This window comes from Pan paniscus, chromosome 14 (genome assembly GCF_029289425.2).
Source record: "Pan paniscus chromosome 14, NHGRI_mPanPan1-v2.0_pri, whole genome shotgun sequence".
NCBI lineage: Eukaryota > Metazoa > Chordata > Mammalia > Primates > Hominidae > Pan > Pan paniscus.
This window is the reverse complement of record NC_073263.2, coordinates 50,824,911-50,847,960: the sequence shown is the minus strand read 5'-3', so window position 1 is coordinate 50,847,960 and position 23,050 is coordinate 50,824,911. Positions and strand designations below refer to the sequence as shown.

General features: G+C 35.5%; 1 protein-coding gene across 17 annotated transcripts in view; it reads left to right on the top strand.

The window, feature by feature from the left end:
* CAB39L (calcium binding protein 39 like) overlaps positions 1-23,050 on the top strand; it is a 137,952-nt gene that overhangs the window by 36,278 nt on the left and 78,624 nt on the right. For 4 of the 17 annotated variants that reach the window (XR_008620632.2, XM_055096779.2, XM_008962117.5 and 1 more), the window contains exons 4-5: positions 10,740-10,933; positions 11,058-11,195. The exons of 8 other annotated variants lie outside the window; for them this stretch is intronic. The gene's annotated coding sequence lies outside the window, so the exon portion shown is untranslated. Of the gene's footprint in view, positions 1-10,739; positions 11,196-23,050 lie in introns of all 17 variants that reach the window. 5 more of the 17 variants (XR_008620631.2, XM_055096782.2, XM_034936724.3 and 2 more) reach the window with 2 other exon arrangements.

Genomic DNA, 23,050 nt, shown 5'->3' with positions numbered 1-23,050 from the left:
ATCTGTATTATTAGAATAATACAAATAATCACTTTATGGCTTTTTTCCAAGGAGAATTAACATTGTGTTTTTAAATTCTGATTTGTTTATGTTATCAGTGACTAATTTTAAAATAGATTATAAGATAGCAAAACAAAAACAAAAAACAACACCCTCACCTACCTGTATGTCTATATATAGAGAAGTGGTTAAACAAACTGTAGTACAGCGATATTAAGGAACACCAATTTGTGCTGAACCCCTATCAACTCCAGTGGGGATGGCACCAGGTTCTAGAGGCCAAAGAGACCCAGAGCCAGCAAAGGAGACAGAGGGTTTTGGGGGGAGTTTACATACAGGGAAGAGAGTCCAGTGGCAGCAGGCTAGGCAAGAGAACCAACTGCTTCCAACAGTCATGCAGTTTACATAGCATTTTCACTTAATACCTTCTCCCTAACAACCTCCACCTGGTAACCTTCATTTAACCCAAAACAAAGGACCTCGATCCCCTCTACGCCCTGTGTTCCATGAGCCAGGCTGGGGGCTCGAATGTTCCTCATAGATAAGGAATGGGTCTCCAGCCTATCCCAGATTCCTTAGCTCGAAACTGTGAACCACATTCAGGGTCATCCTCGGGATATACTTAAGTCGAGTTTTCAGTGCCAAGTGCATCTACTGTGCAACCATGCAACACTTTTAAAAGAATGAAATAGAGCTACCAAATGTAGAGAAATCCAAGATCTACTATAAAGAGATAAAATAAATTATAATGCAGTATCTATAGTATTATCTCATTTAAAAAATTATCTTGGTGTGTATTCAAACAAATACATACATCTACGTATGCCTGGAAAAAGGGTCTGGAAGGATAGCACTTTGAATAGTGCTTAACGTTGGGGAGGGGAATTAGAGAAGAGGGAGGCGGGGGATTTTCTTTTTTTTTTTTTTTTTCTCAAGAGAGTCTCTCTCTGTTGCCCAGGCTGGAGTGCAGTGGCGTTATCTCGGCTCACTGCAACCTCCGCCTCCAAGGCTCAAGAGATTCTCCTACCTCAGCCTCCTAAGTAGCTGGGATTACAGGCACACACCACCATGCCCAGCTGATATTTTGTATTTTTGGTAGAGACGAGGTCTCACTATGTTGCCCAGGCTGGTCTCAAACTCCTGGACTCAAGCAATCTACCAGCCTCAGCCTCCCAAAGTGCTGGGATTACAGACACAAGTCACCGCACCGGGCTGGGATTTTAAAACAATAGGGAAGCATAGAAAATAAAAAATACTTTTTTAATGGACATTTAATTTAAAATTAAAAGGTAAAAAGACATTTTTAGAACGAGTACAGCTAGAACAGTGCACTGGTTTGTATTTTATTTGTAAAACAAGATGCCATTCTGTGGTTATAGTTATTAAAACTAATTTTTCTGTGATTAATTGTTATTAAAGGATTATAATCATTTCTCCTATACTAGATCATGTTTTATAAGTCTTCAGATTTGTGGTAAAATATGTTTTATAAATGGAATCCACTATAATTACTGGATGAATTCCATAGAGATTTTTCCATTCAGTAAATTACCTGAATATGTTATATTGCAAATGCTATGTGTTTGTTTGCCATAAATGGCTTTGACTTTGAAAATTGTCATGTGAAGTACTTTCATTATTAAAAAGCATTATAACCCTGTAGAAAGAGATACTTTGAGACTAGTTTCTCTTGACATTTTAAACCAAGTTATTTATAACTCAAGGTTTTCTGTCCCTTCACTCAGCCTGCTTCTTTCTTTGTCCTTTCTTTCTGTGTTCTCTTTAGATCCTGTTTTTCTTCTTGGCTTCAGAGCACCAGCTTACAAGTTGTACTTTTAAAGATTTATAACAGTAATAATATGATTCTCCAACATAAAATTTTTGTATAATTCTGGTTTCAATAATTTGTAGAAAAGTGAAAATTTGTAAAAACTTGGAAAATTGGAGTATGACACACCTCATAAAAAGAGAATGTACATCAGTTCTCAACAGGGTGGGAATTGTTCTTTTACTAAAAGGTATCTTGTGTTCTTAACTGACTTGAGCAAGAACTTTTCATAAGAGTACCTGTTGTGGAGAAAACAGAACATGGATCCAGCAAAGAAGGACAGGGAAATATGAGAATTATTAGTATCACCATCTGCCTGTGGTTATGGCACTAAGCCCATTTTGTTGTTATGATACTAGCTGTATATCGAATCTTGGGGCTCCAAGATCTGTTTCTTAACCTCATCCTTTGTTATTCCTTAAATTGGGCAGTTGGTGGAAAAGCATAGCATGTACTTAGCGTTGTTATATTGTTTACATATAAGTGGAATTGTGTGGATATAAGCGGAACTTTAACTGTTAAACTTAGGATTTGGTGTACATGAATCACACCTTTTAGCTTTTCTTCTTACTGTATTTATGTGGATTTTTTTTTTTTTTAAATAGAGAGAGGGTCTCCCTATGTTGCCCAGGCTGGTCTTGAACTCCTGGACTCAAGGGATCCTCCTACTTCCTGCCAAACTGCTTAGGATTACAGGCATGAGCCACTGCGCCCAGCCACATGTGGGTTTTCTGGTAAGACCAATTTTCACTCTGCTCAAACACATATTCTTTTACTCCAGCTTTGTTCTCTTCAGATGATGGTGAGTCCTGCTTTTCTGAGAAAATTGAAGTAAACATGTGCTTCCTAACTTCATTCCTCTTTCCCTGGGCAGTCTCTACTAATGCTTTCTCCTCCTTCTCATTTTAGAAAAATATATATTATTCCACTTATGTTCTTGATCCCTCCCATTGTGGGCTCAAAGATCATGCCCCATTAATTATCCCTTTCTCATCTTCTACCTTCCTCCTGTCTGTCCCATTCAATCTACCAAGAGTTGAAAGGTTTTTTTTTTTTTTTTAAAGCAAACAAAAACCTCTTTTATTAAGCCCTTCAAGCTGTCCTTCTAGTCTTTATATCCAACACTTGGAAACAGTAATATACGTTCATTTCTCTATTACCTCATCCCTAACCTCTTATAATCCTAATCCTATTGTTGTGTCAGGTACTACTAAGTCTCCAATCTCCCATAAAGTGTTCTAGGCATGGCATGGCAGAGTTGGGTTATGCATGCTGCCTGAATCAGAGCCAGTGTTACCAGTTTCCCGGAAGGGCTGGCCTGGAGTCCTCTGCCTGCCTCATGCTTTGCTGTACTGCTGTATGCTCTGATGGTCCGTGCCTGTCTTTTGTCTCGCTGACTACCAGCCTATGTCTTTAGCAATTTAGGGAATATGAATTCTTAAAAGTCCCTTTCTCTGGGCCAAGTGGTTCTCTAAAGGCCCCTTTCCCACTAATACCTTTGCTTTGTAAGAATTGAAAGTGGGACTTAGAAATTAGACTACAGGGTTAGGTAGTAAGTACTTTTAAATGCTTCTTTTTCTTGAAGGTCTGGTTTTTTTTGGTCACACGATAGCATACTTTTCAGTTTCTCCTCTCCCTCTCTAACCACTGTTTATTTAGTTGCCTTTTTTTGTGGGGGAGGGGACAGGGTCTCACTCTGTTGCCCAGGCTGGAGTGCGGTGGTGCAATCTCGGCTCACTGCAACCTCTGCCTCCAGGGCTCAAATGATCCTCCCACCTCAATCCCTTGAGTAGCTGGGACCACAAGAGTGTACCACCACACCCAACTAATTTTTGTATGTATTTTTTTGGTAGAGATGGGGGTCTTGCCATGTTGTCCAGGCTGGTCTTGAACTTCTGGGCTTAAGTGATCTGCCTCCCAGAGTGCTGAGATTACAGGGGTGAGCCACTACGCCCAGCCAGTTGCCCTTTTTCTACCAACACCTGTAGATGTTTCTTGAAGTTTTGTCCTTGGCTCTCTTTTTGGTCTCTCTCATACTGCAGTGGCAGGATGGATGACCCCCAGATATATTGCTCCGGTCTGTTTTCTCTCCAAGTTCTAGTTCTGTATGTTCAGCTGCCTGTGGGCATTTATATCCAGAAGCCTTGCTGGCATCTCGGACTTGTTATATATCAACTAACTGGCTATTTCATAAAATTTATTTTTCTTCCTGTGGTTCCTATATGTTTTAAAGGTATAACCTGCTTACTGTCACACAGGCATGGGAATGCCTTGTGATCTTGACTCGTCTCTCAATTACTATCCATATTTTTTCAGTTGCCAAACCTATTCTCTATTATACTCTTGTAGTCCTTTTATTCCCACTGTCTGGTTACCCTCACTGTCATCCTAGACTACTGAGTTACCTTTAATTTCATCACCTACTGTTTCTTTGCCCTTTGATTCTTCTGCCAAATTCACATTCATTACAGAAAGTTCTGATCATGGCCTGTTTTGTCCGCAAATTATTTAGCTCTTTTGTCTAGCACTCCGTCTCTCCATAATCTGACCGCAACCTGGATTTCTAGTTTTTTATACTATTATCATTCACATAGCATTTGCTTCTGGCATACTAAATTTTTGTTTCTTACTTCTATTTTTTTTTTTTTTGAGACGGGGTCTTGCTATGTTGCTCAGGCTGGTCTTGAACTCCTGGGCTCAAGCAATCCACCTGCCTCAGCCTCCCATAAGGGCTGGGAATACAGACATGAGCCACTGGGCCTTGGCCTTAATACATTTTTCTTACAACTGTTACATATTTAAATAAAAACAAATATGTTAATTAAATATAAATAACTCTAAAACCAATAAAGTAAAATTAATATTATTTAATTCAAAATATAGCACTAAATTGTGGAGGTGGCACTTAATCATATAATTATGTATTTTGTGTATTGAGTATTTTACATGTTAGATAGAGTCTTGATTTTTTTGGGGGGGGATCATGACAAACCAGGTTTTGTGCCATTGTTTTTATTGTTGACAATGAACTCTTTTTTAACCACTAATGTTTTAATTTAATGGACTGATCAATTCAATAATGTGCCTTAAACATTCATTAGCTAGTTATAGCACTTATTGCTAGTGAATTGTTATAGTACGAGTATGCCAAGATGGATTCAAAGCCTTACAACACTCAATAATGTAAATATGACTGCTGAGGTGGAGGAGGTAACTTGGAATTCTGTATAGTTAAGCTACCAAAGCTACCACATTTAAGTGATAAATAATTTTCCTACCTTTTTTTTGTATTCAAATAACTGTAGAATCATTGCATATTTAGCATGCCATGATGCCATTTGACTGTAACTTGATCTATATACATCATTTACATTTTTTCTTCTCCTGTGATTTTCTTAGTAGTTGAGACAACTCCATTGAACTACACCATTTATAGGTTGTTAAAGTCTCTACTTAAAGAAATTGAAATCTTGTTTTATGAAATTTCTTTCAATTGTGAATAACAATGTAAAATAGTTTTGTTTTTATAACAGGTAAAATAATTAAATTTTAACATTAGGACTCACTACTGACAGTTATATGCTGACCAATTCATTAGTTAACGGCAAAGAATTCTTTAAACTTCATTCAGTGATTTTATTTTTAGTAATTTTGGTACTGTTATTTTGAATCTATATTAGACATCATTATGTTACTGTGTTATTAGAACAAAGATTTGTGGTATAAGTGAAGGTGAATATAAGAGCAAAGAAGTAGAGTTAAAATTCTGTAATGATAGATTAGAATTAAAAGCATCAAAACGAACTATTTTTTCGGAGTGACTTTTTTTTCAATTAAGGTGTTGTCTTTTTAATTTTCAAAATTTTAATTTTTAGGGTACATAGTAGGTGTATATATTTATAGGTTACATGAGATATTTTGATATAGGCATGCAATGTGTAATAATCACCTCAGGGTAAATAGGGTATCCAATCATCTCAACTATTCGTCAATCTTTTGTGTTAAGAACATTCCAGGCTGGGTGCAGTGGATCACACCTGTAATCCCAGTGCTTTGGGAGGCCGAGGTAGGTGGATCAAGAGGTCAGGAGATCGAGACCATCCTGGCTAACACGGTGAAACCCTGTCTCTACTGAAAATACAAAAAAAAAAAAAAAAAATTAGCTGAGCGTGGTGGCGGGCACCTGTAGTCTCAGCTACTTGGGAAGCTGAGGCAGGAGAATGGCGTGAACCCGGGAGGTGGAGCTTGCAGTGAGCCAAGATCACGCCACTGCACTCCAGCCTGGGTGACAGAGCAAGACTCCATCTCAAAAAAAAAAAAAAAAAAAAAAGAACATTCCAATTGTATTCCCTCAGTTATTCTAAAATGTACAACAAATTATTGCTAACTGTAGTCATCCTGTTGTGCTATCAAATACTAGATCTTATTCATTGTATTAAACTATATTTTTGTACTCATCCCATTAGTGGATTAACTATCCCCTTTGCCCTGCTTCCTGCCACCATCATTCTCCTCTCTATCTCTGTGAGTTCAATTGTTTAAATTTTTAACTCCCACAAATGAATGAGAACATGTGAAGTTTGTCTTTCTGTGCCTGGCTTATTTCACTTAACATAATGTCCTCCAGTTCTATCCATGTTGTTTCAAATGACAGGATCTCATTCTTTTTTATAGCTGAATATTATTCCATTGAGTATATGTCCCTCCCTCCTCCCTCCCTCCCTCCCTCCCTCTGTCCCTCCCTCCCTCCCTCCCTCCCTCCCTCCCTTCCTTTCTTCCTTCCTCTCTCTCTCTCTTTCTTTCTTTCTTTCAACAGGGTCTTGCTCTGTCACCCAGGCTGGAGTGCAGTGGTTCAATCATGTGCCAGCAATTCTGGCTAATTTTGATTTTTTGTAGAGATGAGGTCTTGCTATGTTATTCAGGCTGGTCTTGAACTTCTCTGCTCAAGCAATCCTCCTGTCTCAGCCTCCCAAAGTGCCGGGATTACAGGTGTGAGCTACCGTGCCTGGCCCAGATGACCAGATGATTCTTGTTGTACCTTAATATCCTTTTCTTTCAGACTGAAGAACTCCCTTTAGCATTTCTTGTAGGACAGGTCTGGGTTGATGAAATCCCTCAGCTTTTGTTTGTCTGGGAATGTCTTTATTTCTCCTTCATGTTTGAAGGATATTTTCACTGGACATAATATTTCAGGATAAAAGGTTTTTTTCTTTCAGACCTTCAAATATGTCTTACTGCTCTTTCCTGGCCTGTGATGTTTCCACTGAGAAATCTGTTGCCAGATGTGTTGGGGCTCCTTTATATGTTATTCTTTTCTTTTCTCTTGCTGCTTTTAGGATCTTTCTTTATCCTTGACCTTTCATTGTTTGAGTATTAGATGTTCTGAGGTAGTTTTTTGGAGGTAAAATCTGCTTAGTGTTCTATAACCTTCTCATAGTTGAATATTGATATCTTTCTCTACGTTTGGGAAGTTCTCTGCTATCTCTTTGAATAAACTCTCTACCCCGATCTCTCTCTCTACCTCCTCTTTAAGGCCAATGACTCTTAGATTTGCCATTTTGAGGCTATTTTCTAGATCCTGTAGGCGTGCTACATTATTTTTTTTCTTTTTTCTTTTGACTGCTCTGTGTATTTCAGATAGTCTGTCTTCAAGCTCACTAATTCTTTCTGCTGCTTGATCAATTCTGCTTTTGAGAAACTCTGATGCATTTTTCAGTTTGTCAATTAAATTTTTCAGCTCCAGAATTTCTGCTTGATTCTTAATTATTTCAGTCTCTTTGTTATATTATCTGATAAGATTCTGAATTCCTTCTGTGTATTATCCTGGATTTCTTTGAGCTTCCTCAAAACAGCTATTTTGAATTCTCTTAAAGGTTGCATATCTCTGTCATTCCAGAATTGGTCACTGGTTCCTTATTTAGTTGGTTTGGTGAGGTCATAATTTCCTGGATGGTCTTGATGCTTCTGGATGTTTGTCATTGTCTGGGCATTGAAGAGTTAGGTATTTATTCTAATCTTCACACTCCGAGCTTCTTTGTACTTGTCTTTTTTTTTTTTTTTTCCAGACCTCTCAAGGATGAATGTATCTGTCCTTCTTGAGAAGGCTTTCCAGATATTCAAAGGGAATTGAGTGCTGTGATCTAAGTCTTTGGTCACTGCAGCCAAATTTGCATTAGGCGATATTCAAAGCCCAGTAATGTTGTGACTTGCAGACTTGAGGAGATACCGCCTTGGTGGTCTTGGGTAAGATCCAGGAGAATTCCCTGGATTACCAGACAGTCTCGTGTTCTCTTCCCTTACTGAGTCTTTCTCTGTCTCTCCTTGCTGAGCTGCCTACAGTTCGGGGAGGGATGGTGCAAGCCCTCTTGTGACCACCACTGCTAGGACTATACTGGGTCAATGCTGGGTCACACCTGAAGCCAGCACAGTACTGGGTTATGCCCAAGGCCTGTAACAACTATTTCTTGGCTACTGCTGATGTTTATTCAAGGTCCAAAGACTAAATATAGTATATATAGTATACATTAGGTTCTTTTAAGATTCCCCATAGTTCAGGGATTCTCTGTTCATTTTTATTTTTTTAAACTTTTTTTCTCTCAATGCTTTATTTTGATAAGTTCTGTCACTGTGTCTCCAAGTTTACTAATCATTTCTTCTGCAGTGTGCAGTCTGCTATTCATCTCATTTGGTGTAATTTTCATTCCAGAGTTTATAGGGTTTTTTTGTTGTTGTTGTTTAAAGATCTTAGTTGGCCTTATTTGTGATTCTAGAGTTAGGCAACACTTCATTCCATGAAACAGAATAAATGTTTTCTCAGAAATTGTAATTTTAATTCTTAGAAATCTGATGTAGATCTTTTTTATATCTGCCATGTCTCTCCTTAACATTCTTATCTTTCTAATACCTTCTTGAAACCTATGGAAGATATTTTTAATAGTTTTAATGTCTTTGTATACTAATTCTATTATTTGTGTCATTTCTGAGTCTTTTTCTAATGATTGATTTTCTCCTTATGCGTTATGTTTTCCTGCTTCTTTGCATGCCTGGTGATTTTTGACTGGATGTCAGATATTGTGAATTTTATGTTATTGTGTGCTAGATTTTAAAAAATTTATATAAATATTTTAAAATTTTACTCTGGGTTGCAGTTATTTGGAAGTAATTTGATCCTTTCAGGGCTTACTTTTAATCTCTATTAGGAGGGACCAGAACAACCTTTAATCTAAAACTAATTTGGTTCTGCTACTGAGGTAATATCCTTCTGAATACTCAACCCGGTTTCCTGTATATTATGAGATTTCTGCACTCTTGCTGTTGGAAAATGGAATGGTATTTAATAGGAATTAAATATACAAACAATCCTAAATAATCTTAGTAATCATATGTTTTAAAGTCCTTGACTTGACTTTGTGCCTTTGAATCCACTATAGATTGATATACAGTCTCCCAGTTTTAAATTAACCTTGCAGTTATCCTAAGAACCACTTTTATAAATTCTGAATTTCTTTAATTATACTACAACTCTCGGAGTATAACCTAAGGTACTAGACACTTCATACCCTCAGTGATTTAGAATTATTTCCATTTAACATCTCTTTAAAAAGGGAAATAAAACTCTAAAAATTATAAAACTACTAATTGAAAGAAAAATTGGCAGACTAATCTCTAGTCATCTTTGATACCTATTTAATAGGTGCTAAGAAATAACCAAATAACTGTATAATATAGTTAAATTTTAATTCTACTTTAAATAAACGAGATCAAAACACCTATATTTTAAGGCCAACTTTTACTGACTTATTTTTCTTAAGGGATATAAACAACTGTTTATAGATGTTTACCTTTCACCTTACTTAAGCTTATATTCTTAGAGAGATTTTAATTCTGCAGAGAATAAGAATGTGTTACTTAATAATAGGTCTAATAACTACTCTGTTCCTTCTGTACTTGGGAGATCCGTCAGTAGAAGGGCCCAAGACTTTTGACTGGGGACATAGTGGGAGATGGAGAACCTAAAAGTGTTCTGGGCTAAGGAACTGGAACAGAACTCCAAAGCAGGATCTGACTAGCATTCATACAGAGCCAGCACATATTCCAAGCTGCATACATTGCCTCCTAATTCCAAAGAATCCTACAAATGCCATCTAAACCTGCCAACCACGAGCCCACTCAGCTTTCCACCTAATTCCTCATCCCCAAACCTTACAGAGAGTTTCGTAATTTTAAGATACTTTACTCTATAATTGTATGTGTATAATCACTTTAATAATTTTTTGTAGCCTTTAGCCTTTGTAATTCTTATAAGAGGTGTTATGCATTCTGACTGGTAATGTTTAGGGGGAAAAAAAACCTTCTTTCCAACAGCAATAATTACATTTGGTTTGCACATACATGATTAAGCTGCTCTTTTGTTTTTGGTGTCAATATTTTTCCATGTTCTTTATAATTTTCTCTTTTATAACTGTAAATTTTGGTCCAAGTTTCAAAATATACCATATTAAGAAATACATTTTTTTCATAAAATTGCACAGTTTAAATGATAAGTACTCTAAAACCTTCCTTGCTTTTTAAATGTTAAGATTAAGTTTCTAATACAAGTACTTGTGTGTTTACTTGCTCCACTTTCTTATGGTTGGGAATAGCATCTTCCTTGAGGAGCTAGCATATTAGCAGGTGAATCTGTTATTGTTACTATCAACATGACTTTTTAAAAAATAACCTTTATTTACATTTTTAAACAAGGTGGTCCAGCCAGTTTAATCAGTTGACAAAACCCCGTGCATGAACAAGTATAAGACTTAAGACAGAAAAAAGTGATGAGAAAAAATTTTGTTTATCTCTAGACATTTTTCTTTTTTGGCCCAAGAATTTATTTTGCCTCAGCTTTACACGCATTCTTGTGACGTTACAGGACTGAGGAGGGAGGAAGTAAAAGAGGGAGCTGTGACTGTGGTACGTATCTGAAGCAAGTGTTAGAGAGGGAGTGGAGAACGCATAAGCAAGCTGGTTTGACCAGAAACAGAACTGCCTGTGACAGATTAAGAGACAAGCAAGGCTTGGAATCTGAGAGCAAGCAAAGAGAGTGGAAATTTACAGCTGCCCTATGTGAGTGTTCAAGTGATCATTTTCTGGTAACGTTTTCCAGTGGTAACTGTTACTCTTCAAAAAGAGGGACAGAAAGTCAAGACCTAATTGTGGAAACTCTTTTCTCTGCCACGCTTGGTAATAGGAGGCAACCTCTATTAAATGGACGATAAAGGCTACTTCATCTAAAGTGCTTTGAGCTCAAGAAAGAGCTGTCTTCAGCACCTAACCATGTGTCTACGTTTTGTTGCTTAGAAAAGCCTAGGCATTTCTGTAACATTTGGTGAGTATCAACAAGGTTATCTATACTGGTTTATAGAAATGGAAGGAATATGGTAAACTTTAGTTTTAATTGAGGTTCTGCAGTTATTACTTATATATGCATTATAAACCATGCTGTTACCTTGTTTCTTTGTGCATAATGAATTGCTGTTACTAGGAGAGGTTTAAAAAAACTACAAAACAATACTTCTCTGTTGCCTAAGGCACTTGAACCATTACCAACTATTCTGTGTTCATGGAATATCTTATTTTGGAAATGGGTTTTTATTTACAAAGAGTTTCCAAAAATAAAATAGTGGCAGTACAGTATACCTTTTTTCATGTTTCTCTTTCAACTGCATGAAAATTAGAAAGTTATCTCTTTCTGTCTATTGTTAGTAAATTTTAAATTATCACTGTTTTGTATTATAAATTACAGCATTCTCTCATAATGTAAATAAAAATGTTGATACTGTTACTTCAAAGGATATATAATTTAAATGTTGACTGCTTCTGTTAGACCCAATAAGTGACACCTGATTTTTCCTACTTTATGTAAAATGAATGAATGCATTTGGGTTTCTAAGTAAGGAATAAAGCAGTTATTTTGTTCTTACAGTTTATACCAAGCTTTCCTCTCATATAATCTTATTCTGTTGAAGAGCTAATATAACCTGGTGTGTGTGTGTGTGTGTGTGTGTGTGTGTGTATGTGTGTGTGTTTGTGTTTGTATAAGCAATAGAGCAAAGAAAAATAAACTCTTAAAAATATCTATTCACATTCCAATAAAACTTTTTTTGGATAATCTTAAAATAGGAGAGTGTATGCTAATTATATATATCTTTTTAAAGGCATGGATGGAGGCATGTAATCATTGTTCTGTAGGAGGAAGAAAGTGTATGTTGTTAACTGTGAAATTGAGTCACTGCATGAGGATTCACCACTCTAAGCAGAGTTTCTAATCTACCCTCTGCTAGCCTCAAAAAATATATATGTCTTTAGTTATTGATTCAAGTGAATCCTTTAAGGCAAAACAACTGAAATGAAAACTTCTGCAGAGTATCAGTAAACACATTAGAAGGGCTTGTACCCTAGATAGACCATAAAATGGCTGTAATTTCTCTAACATTTCCTCTACGTGTACAGAAGCCTGTAAAACAGGTTTTGTTTTGTGGGATTTTGCAGGTTTTAATTTTTTTTTTAGACTGTTGACCTATGTATAAGAAGCAGCTCAACTGGTCTGTGGGAACCTTTTCTGGGCTAGTTAGTATCTTGCACTTAAAAGTAAACATCATAGAGATAATATCACAAACTTACTTTTACTTCTTTATAGATTTTCCCATGCTCAGTCCTTCTTAGACTGGTGGAAAATTATTTGCATACAGCTTCACACTCTTCAGAATAATTTTTTATTTTAAACTAATCATTCACTGTGTTACCTTAGTGATGGTACCATTTCCCAGGCCCATAGGAATGTAAATATAGAAATAAAGAATAATGCATTCCCAATTTACAAACACTTTGTATTTCAGAAGTTTACTTGTGAATGGGTTGTTGGAAATTTAGAACCCATTTTCCCTGGGAAAGTTTATCAAGTGACTGTTGGGCGTTTATTATAGTCTAAGAATGTATTTTACCCATGCTGTAGAAAAACCATTGCTACCTTGAAAAATATAAGAAAGTCAATTCCAATGACGAAACTAAATATAAAATAATTATGTTGGATAAGATATTATTTTTATTCTAAATATGAATGCTTAAAGAAAAGCAAGTTTAATAGGTGGATAGGTATTTGGAAGGATGCTTATGGGTTTTCTGGGTGCTTTCATGAGCTTTCAAAGTTGATTGCACTGTTTTTGAGATCTAATCTGACATTGAAATCAGTGATTTCTCTTTTCCTTGCTACAAGAATATTTCTGGCCATTGAGTTTGTACTTAGCCATTCCTAAGGGTCTAGCCCAGTGTGTGGCACATAGTAGGTACCTGATAATAGTTATTGCATGAGGACTAAACTGTTTCTTTGGTTCACAAAAATTGAAATGAGTTATTTTCCAAGATATCCAATAAAGGAAAGAGGCTTAGGGGCACACGTTTTTCCTTATGAGAAAGAGATGGCCTGAAAAGAATTGATTGAATTGTGAGATGTGAACAAAGCAAAAGTAAGATAGAATAGGTCTAACTCTGAAGAGAACAAGAAAAGACCATGGTATAACTTGGTTGCTGCCTTGAATGAGTAGGAATGGTGCTGAGGGGAGGCAATTTACAAGGTTAGGTATCTTGAGTACATGGGACATTCTAAAGTCAGGTGTCAACTTTAACTCAGAAGGATTATGTATTTGTAAATGTTTACTAGGACCCATATGAAGAAATGTGACTTATTTGGAAAACTTGTCTTGGGTCTATCCAAATTAACTTTACTGGTCCTGAAAGTCTCTGTGAATTGCCAGTATATGAAATTTAAAAGTCAGTAATGCAATATGCATATGTAATGAAATAATAATGAAATAATATAGTAGATGCAGGTTTCGGTTATCTTGGATGATTTGTAATGGCGTAAAAACTCTTGCATTTGATCAAGAAATACTTTCTTTAGTCTATTGTAAATCTTATGTAAAAAGTAATGATTTTGAGTGGTCCTAAATGGTATATAATAGGTTCTTAACAAGTATTTACTGAATGGATACAAGTAGATTTGGACAATTTTCCATTTCTGGGATATATATATGACTGTGTTTACATGCACATATATATTCATAATGTGGCTTAAAGATTATATTTAGCTGATAGTCACATAACAAAGAAAAATCTATTAAAACTATATTAGCATGTCTATTAATTATAGTCAAAGTTGGTATTTCACTAATTAATTAGTTTAAACAGAGATCTTTACTGCTTATAAGTGAGATAACATACTTTGCAGTTTTGTGACTTAAATGTCTCAAACTTCTAGCAGAAACTCATATAGTCCCTTCCAACTTTGGAAGGATGAAAGATTATATCAAATTACTCAGCCAGAAAAACCGAATCAACTTTGAACAGCTTGGGGATAACAGATAACTTTAGCAAAATCACTTTCATCTCTATTCTCTCATGTTAATGTTTTTATAGATTGACAGGTCATAGACAGGCACAGGGCTTACTGAAGCTATGAAATAGTTGTATTTCACACTATTTGTATAAACCATGTCTTAATATCAATAACAGTAACTGACCAAAATTTGTTATGTGTAATATGTATGTGCTTACAAGAAAGAATGAAAACTGAATTATGAGTCTCCCTTGATAATTCTGTTTTTTAAAGAGTAACCATTTGTTAATTTCTGTAAGATCTAATGCTTTAATGATAGTTACCAGTTTTTGAGAATACTGACTTTGGTTCAGATCTCTGCTATAAGTTGAGATTGTAAAATTCTAATATAAAATTTTCAATCATTGACAATTATTAATAGCTAATAAAGGTAGAAAATTTTAGCTCTGACAAATGACTGGAGCTGTCAACAGAAACATCAGTGTGAACGTAATGAATAAAGTTACTAGTTTTTTTTTCTGGAACTACAATAGCCTAGTAGGATCCTTAGATAATAAATGTAGTAGTAGTTGTATATATTCCTAACTTTATATGTTAATTATTTTTAAAAATGTATTTCAGTGTTACTGTACATTAGAAATAAAGAGTAATTAACAAGGGACATGAGTTTCTCTTATAAAAGAGTTTTTCTTCTGATGTAAGTCTGACTGAGGCTTCCAGATGAATGGGACTCATAAAAAGCTCCTCACAACTTTTCCATTTCTGTGTAAATTGCCCATTTTTAGAAAGTGCCTCTCCCTCAAATTTGGTTAATAAAACTTATAAAAACAAGTTATTCTTAGTCATTTTTAACTGAAAAAAGGATTATCAGTGAAAGTTGTTATTTATACTTTATTGTTTCACTCATATCTATAGATTTTCAAGTACAAAATTCAGTTGTGGTGCTTTGTAATTACATTTAGGATGCGTATTTTAAAATGGAAAAATTGAAGCATAGAAGATACTGATTGGAAGATTCTTTGACATATATAATATGGTTCATAATGGTATGGTATTATTACATATATAATGATATGCTTTGTAACTTAACCATCTCTGTGAAGGCAATTCTAAATTATGTTTTTTGGGGGAGAGTCTTCTTGGATACAGTAGCAAATACAGTAGAACTTTAAGGTGCACTTTTTTGTTTTAAGATTTTCATATAATCAAATGCACCCATTTTAGGAGAATGGTTCAATTAGTATTGACATATGTATGTACTCATGTAACCTCCATCCCATTTAATTTTAAAAAATGAATCTTACAGGCACAATTTTTTTGCCATGTACCTTTGATTTCATTTCTTTCTATCTGTGAATCCTATTTGGAATACAGGTAAAGGAATAGCATCCCTGAACTTTTCTGATTTTTTTTTGTTTTTTTGAGATGGAGTCTCGCTATATCACCCAGGCTGGAGTGCAGTGGTGCGATCTTGGCTCACTGCAACCTCCGCCTTCTGGGTTCAAGTGATTCTCCTGCCTCACCCTCCTGAGTAGCTGGGATTACAGGCGCCTGCCACCACACCCGGCTAATTTTTGTATTTTAGTAGAGACGAGGTTTCACCATGTTGGCTAGGCTGGTCTCAATCTCCTGACCTCATGTGATCCACCCACCTTAGCCCTGCAAAGTGCTGGGATTCCAGGTGTGAGCCACCGCGCCTGGCCCTGAAATTTTTTTTTATGTGGTAGTAGGTTTATTTTAATTTTTTTAGTTTAACAGAAGGTGCCTGTGCCTTAAGTTAAATTAACAAGCTCTTAAGAAATCATTTTGGAAATGTTCCTGTCTAACTCATTGTTGATTGTAAAATAAACTTATGTGAGGAAAAGAAGGTTCATTTTTTAGTTGTCTTTCTTAAAATGAGTTAGCTGTTTGGTTATACCTCTGGAAATGTTGAGACATCTCTTTTGGCTTCAGATATAAATTTCCCACTCCCTTCAGTTTTCCTGGGAAAACTTTGACATTCAAAACGTTATTTTTTTAAGTTTTTTTTTTTTTTTTTTTGAGACAGAGTCTCACTGTGTTGCCCAGGCTGGAGTGCAGTGGCACAAACATGGCTCACTGCAGCCTTGACCTCCCGAAGTGTTAGGATTACAGGTGTGAGCTACCGCACCTGGCCTCAAATTATTATTGAATAGCATAGTTGGAGATTAGATATTAGACATTTTTCCCTTTGAAATATTTTAAGTGGGATAACAACAAGGGCATTTAATGCTCCAAGTGGCTATTCCCCTCTTCCCCTAGGTCCTTTCCTACCCCCCCCCGCCCCCTGCCAACTCTCCTTTCCATTTATGTCACTGAACATATTCAGATGACTCAATTGGGTGGTTGATTTTGGGCCATCTTCAATGGTGCTCACACACAAGTTGGAATATGAAATATTTTACTGTGTATTAGGAAAGAGAATGCTGCCAAAATCTACTACAAAATCTACAGGGTGTGAGTTCCCTGGGAGCAGAGTTGGATGATCTTTTTTGGCTTTCTCTCCAGAATCTGAGCCAAGTACTACTCTTTATGAAACTTTATAGCCAAAGAAATCATGTTTGAATAATGCTTTGAAAAGACATGACAGGCCAGGCGTGGTGGCTCATGCCTGTAATCCCAGCACTTTGAGAGGCTGAGGCAGGCAGATCACAAGGTCAGGAGTTCCAGACCAGCCTGGCCAACATGGTAAAACCCCGTCTCTACTAAAATACAAAAATAGTCGAACGTGGTGGTGAGTGCCTGTAATCCCAGCTACTCGGGAGGCTGAGGCAGGAGAATCGCTTGAACCCGGGGGGCGGAGGTTGCAGTGAGCCGAGATCATGCCATTTCACTCCAGCCTAGGCAATAGAGTGAGACTCCGTCTCAGAAAAAAAAAAAAAAAAAGAAAAGAAAAGACATGACAATCAGATATTCCCAGTTTGAACTTAAAAAAAAAAGGATATTTGTTTATTCATTCAAAATACCATTTAAGAGAGGCATTTCTACTATAAAAGCATTTGCATGATCTATTATACAAGCTTCGGAAAAAACAGAACATTTGAAGAAAGAAGGAAATTAAGCATCCACAAGCAAACTACATTACTCGGAGGCAATCACTGTTAACATTTCAAAATTATTTTTTCTATACATAGGTTTTGTGTGTTTGTGTTTTTGTTTGCTTTACATAGTTGTAGTTATGCTCTGTAATTTGGGATGTTGTTTTTAACATTAACATTTCCATTCTATTTCACATTCTTTGGAAATATTTTCCTAGACATATTTCATCAAATTTAATAAGTCTCTGGTTTTAAGACATATGGTTACTTTATGTACAACCGAGAAAGAAAAGAACCTGCCTGTTAGTGTAAGGCACCAACAATTGTAAGACACACCTAAGCTTTGAAAATGTTAAAATGTAAAATAATTGTAAAAAGTTTAAAAGTTTAAAAAATCTGTGACATATGCTAATGTTCCATCAACTGGGTATATCACAATTTAATTATTTCCCTCTGTTAGATTAGATATTTCTCAGTTTTTTATGATAAAAAATTGCAGTAAACATTTTTGCATATAAAGATAATCCTTTATTTTAGTTTATTTTCCTAGGACAGATTACCAGAAATGGAATTAGTATAAAGCCAGAGGTTGTGAACATTTTAAGGTTCTAGATTCATATTTGTCAAATTATTGTCTAATTTATATCTGCACCAGTAAGAAATGAGAGCCTGTTGCAAAATACCATCAATAGAATTGAGTTTGTCAAAACAACAAAAAACTTAGTAACATAATGGACAAAATAGTCTTTCACTTTGAGTTTGCATTTTTTTTTATTATAGAGAATGGTTAAACATTTACTAATATGTTCATTAACTGTAATTCCTCATTTATGGTTTTCACTTATCTGTATGTTTCCTTAATGATTTTTTTAATTGTCTTAAAGAGATCTTTTGTGATGATATTAGCCCTCCATCTTTCAGATTCATATCACAGAATTCTCTAGTTTGTTGTTTGCCTATAATTTTTTTTATTATTTATCTATAGAAATTCAAATTTTTGTGTTTGTGGCATATTTGTATTAACTTTGATTTGTTGGTCTTTTTCTTTGAAATTTATTTTATCACTTATAAAATTACGGAAACTATTTCACATCCAGAAATTTGAAAGTCACTTATATTAACATCTATATCTGGGCTGTATTGTTCATTGATGTGTTTGTTTCTTGTGCTATTACTGTGTTACAGTACTTTATAACACTTTTCATTTCATTTCTTCCTAATTTTCCTTTTTAAAATTTGTTATTCTTGCTTATTTAGTATTCTTGACTAAATTTAGATACCAAAAGAATTTTTTTGGACATTTGATTGGAACTGTATCAAACTGTGGACTTTAAGAATAACTGACATTTAAATAATATTTATTCTGTCTATTCAAGAACAAAATAGAGTGTTTTTTTAACCTCAAATCTTTCCTATCTTAATTATATAGGTTTTCTCCACAGTCTCTTTATTATTTCAGAAAAAAGAAATGTGCTCATTATAAATAATGCAGAAAAATGCCTACATGAAGAAAGTTAAACCATCACAAATCTCATAATTTAGATAATATCATTAAGATTAGCTAAGCCACATTCTAGAATCATTCTGTGACTATAACATTAAAAGGATGGCTAACTGAAGGGATGAATAGATAAATAGACACATGCATCTATAAGTACATCTTCTATTTCTCTGTTTTATTTGTTAGTTTTCTATTTCAGGAAGAGTAATTATCCTATTTTCGAAATTAAGGTTTTGTAGTTTTTTAAAATACAGATCTGGTATAGATTTTGTACATATTTAGTTGGCAGTATGAACAAAATATGCTTTTCATTATGTTTTCTGACTGGCAATTTCTTATATGTGAAAGCTGTATGTATATTTATCATGTATTTGACTACTTCACCTAATTTCTACTAATTTCAGTTGTTCATATCTTTAGGTATATAATCATATTGTCTGTTAATTACAATTTTGTCACATCCTTCCCAAATTTTGTAGCATTTATTTATGTTTTATATTTTAGTGCATTGATCACAACATATGGTAATGATAGCGTGATTGTGATGACCTTTGTTTTATACCTCCTTTTAGTAATTATGCCTCCATTAACCATTTTTTTGTAAATTGAGCTAAGATTTGTATCTCTCTTGGTTTTAATTTTATGAGATAACTTTTTCAGATGCCACTGAGATAATTTTTATTTGACTTATTGATATAATTTATTATATTCATCAATTTTTTATTATTAAAAGCCTGACTTGGTATTTTGTTTTGTAAACACAGCTTTTGATTTTTATTGGCCAGAATTTTACTTAGGGTCTATATTGAACGTATTTAAAGTGAAAATAATTTAGATCACTTTCCCAGTAGCTCCTGTTCTCATTTCTGTCAATAGCTATCTTTTATCTCTTTCCCTACCAGACTCCTCTGTTTTTTGTTTTGTTTTGTTTTTGTTTTTTTTGAGACAGAGTCTTGCTCTGTCGCCCAGGCTGGAGTACAGTGGTACAATCTCGGCTCACTGCAACCTCTGCCTCCCGGATTCCAGTGATTCTCCTGCCTCAGCCTCCCGAGTAGCTGGGATTGCAGGCATGCACCACCATGCCCAGCTAATTTTTTTTTTGTATTTTTAGTAGAGATGGGGTTTCACCATGTTGGCCAGGCTGGTCTCAAACTCCTGACCTTGTGATCTGCCCACCTCGGCCTCCCAGAGTGCTGGGATTACAGGCGTGAACCACCGCGCCTGACCCAGACTCCTCTGTTTTCTTTCAAGCAATGACTTCCTTGTTCTACCTAGAGAATATTAAGGTCACCAAATTAAAACTATTTAATATAGCCTTTATTGTACCTGATATACATATGAAATAGTATTAAATTTGCAAGGGTAATTGACTTTATATGTATGATTATGTCTATTACATACACTGTATATGTAGTATAATAACCTCTATATATTCTCTTCATGACAACTAAATACATATATTAAATGCTTTGTGTGTGTGTGTGTATAATTTCTCATGAACTCTGCATTTCTTATATTCATGTTGTAATACTGCTTGATATATATTTATGCATCCTTTTATTCTGAACATTTTTGTGTCGTTTTGTTTCTATTATGGCTCTTGCAGAATTTAGAGCAGAATGTGTGTGTGTGTGTGTGTGTGTGTGTGTGTGTGTGAACCCAATTTGAGAGTTTGAGAGTCTTGGTTTTTTAGTAGTAGAATTTAACACATTTGTATGTATTGTAATTATTGGTTGCTCTTATTCCTTCTATATTGTTTTATATTCTCTGTTTACTATTTGTTTATACTTTCCTTTTCATTCCTGATTCTTGCTGATTTGGTCAAATTATTTTTGTTCCTGTTTTCCCCCTTCTGGTGGTTGCATCCTACTTCCATTATTCTAATATTCATCATTAAATGTTTAATAAACAATTCAAGAAACAGGTTTATCTTAATTTGTGTATGATGTGATTATAGAAAACCCAGAGACTTAAATTAGTTTGGCATGACAAACCCATATAAATTTTATTATGATTTAATCATTATTTCTATCCTTTTCCTTGAACAAAGTCTATAAAAGAATTTTAGTTGTATTTTTCCAGATGGTTGGATTTTTTAAAAAACATTTTGCCTCTATCAAAATACTTCAGGAATACATTTTTAGCAGTCATATTAAGCATCGCAGACACATTATCAACCTTTACTTAGATTTAGCCATATATTTTATTGGTTTCTTTGCTCAACTGCTTACTTTTCAACTGTTTTCTCATTTTTCTGTTTCTCCTCCATCTTCCTTTCTCTTCCCCCTACTCCTTCACCATCTTTGTCCTTAGGTAATTTTAGTTTGCCCTCGCATCTGCATAATTGGTAAAGTATAGAATTCTAGGTGAAAAATCTTTTTCCCTAGAAACTATGTAAACAGTGTTTCACTGCCTTCTGTCATTTGGTGTGAAGTTACTAATCCTGATTCCACTCTGACAGTCTGGTTCTTAGGTGCCACTCTAGATTTTTCCCCTTTATGGAAGTTGTGGGATTTCACTTTAGAGTTCAGAAATTTCACAGTGTATCTTGGAATAGGCCTTTTTGCATTCCCTCTGTGTAATAACCATTAGTTTACTTAAATCTGAAGACATGTTCAGCTCTAGGAATTTTGCTTCCTTTTTATTTGTTGATGTATTTGTTACTCTCTCATCAGTTATCTCTGTTTTTTTCTTTTCCTTTAAGCATTTATATTCAATCAATATTGGCTCTCCAGCTCTACCCTGCATATTTCCAACTTTTCTGTGAAGTAGTTCTTTGCTTTTCTTTGTATTTTACTCTTCATTCCAGATTTCCATGGCTTGGTCTTTAAATTGTGGATTTGTTTTTCAATTCTATACCCTTCTACCAATCAGCTATTCTATTGCATTGCATGTTCTTAGTTCCAAGAACGTTTTCTCATTCATTGTTTACTTCTTTTTCATAGCAGCCTGTTCTTATTTTATGGATGTGATAGCATAGCATATCTTTTGGGTATATAAATATAATTTTTACCATCCCCCCCAGGGTTTGCTCTATTTATTTTTACATTTCTCTTTTATATTCTTGATTTTCATCAAACACCTCACGATTCTTGCACGTGATTTATATTTATTAGCTAGGGACTGTACTAGTTGGTATTGGCAGCTGATATGACTTTCTTCAGCCACCTTAAAGAACTGGGCAAAGTAGCTGGGCACAGTGGCTAACGCCTATTATCCCAGGACTTTGTAAGGCTGAGGTGGGAGGATCACTTACGGTCAGGAGTTCGAGGCTGCAGTAAGCTGTGACTGCCACTGCACTCCAGCCTAGGTGACAGAGCAAGAACTTGTCTCTAAAATTTTTTAAAAATATGAAATGGGCAAAGTATAGAATTAGGAAATGTACAGAATAAGAAAGTTAAAAAGCTAGTATGGGTCAGGTGTGGTGGCTCACACCTGTAACCCCAACACTTTGGGAGGCCAAGGTGAGAGGATCATTTAAACTCAGGAGTTTGAGACCAGCCTGGGCAACATACAGAGACCATGTCTCTACATAAAATTAAAATTAGCCAGGAGTTCGAGGCCAGCCTGGGTAACATGGCAAACCCCGTCTCTACTAAAAATACAAAAATTAACCGGACATGGTGGCACATGCCTGTGGTCCCAGCTACTTGGGAGGCTGAGGTGGGAAGATTGCTTGAACCCAACAGGTCAAGACTGCAGCAAGCGGTTATTACACAACTGCACTCCAACCATAATGGGACAACCTTTTACAGCGGTCATACTGGCGAAATTTTTAAATTCTGACAGGTCCAAATGTTAGGAAGGATGGGCGATAACTGCAACTCACACTACACAGCTGTGAAAGTATAAACTGGAATAAAAACTTGAGAAAGCAATTTGGCTATATCAAATGAAGATATAGCCATTTTCTCTTTTGTCTCTGCTTTGAATCTATTTTAAAGCAGTGTTTTGTTTTTTGAGACAGAGTCTTCTTTTGTCACCCAGGCTGGAGTGCAGTGGCACATCTTGGCTCACTGAAACCTCTGCCCCCTGGGTTCAAGCGATTCTCATGCCTCAGCCTCTTGAGTAGCTGGGAGTATAGGTGCCTGCCACCACACCCAGCTAATTTTTGTATTTTTTGTGGAGACGGGGTTTCCCCATGTTGGCCATGCTGGTCTCAAACTCGTGGACTCAAGTGATCCACCCATCTTGGCCTCCCAAAGTGTTGGGATTACAGGACTGAGCCACCGCACCCAGCCTGTACTACATTTTTTATCTATTTATCTTTTGATGGACACTTAGGTTGGTTC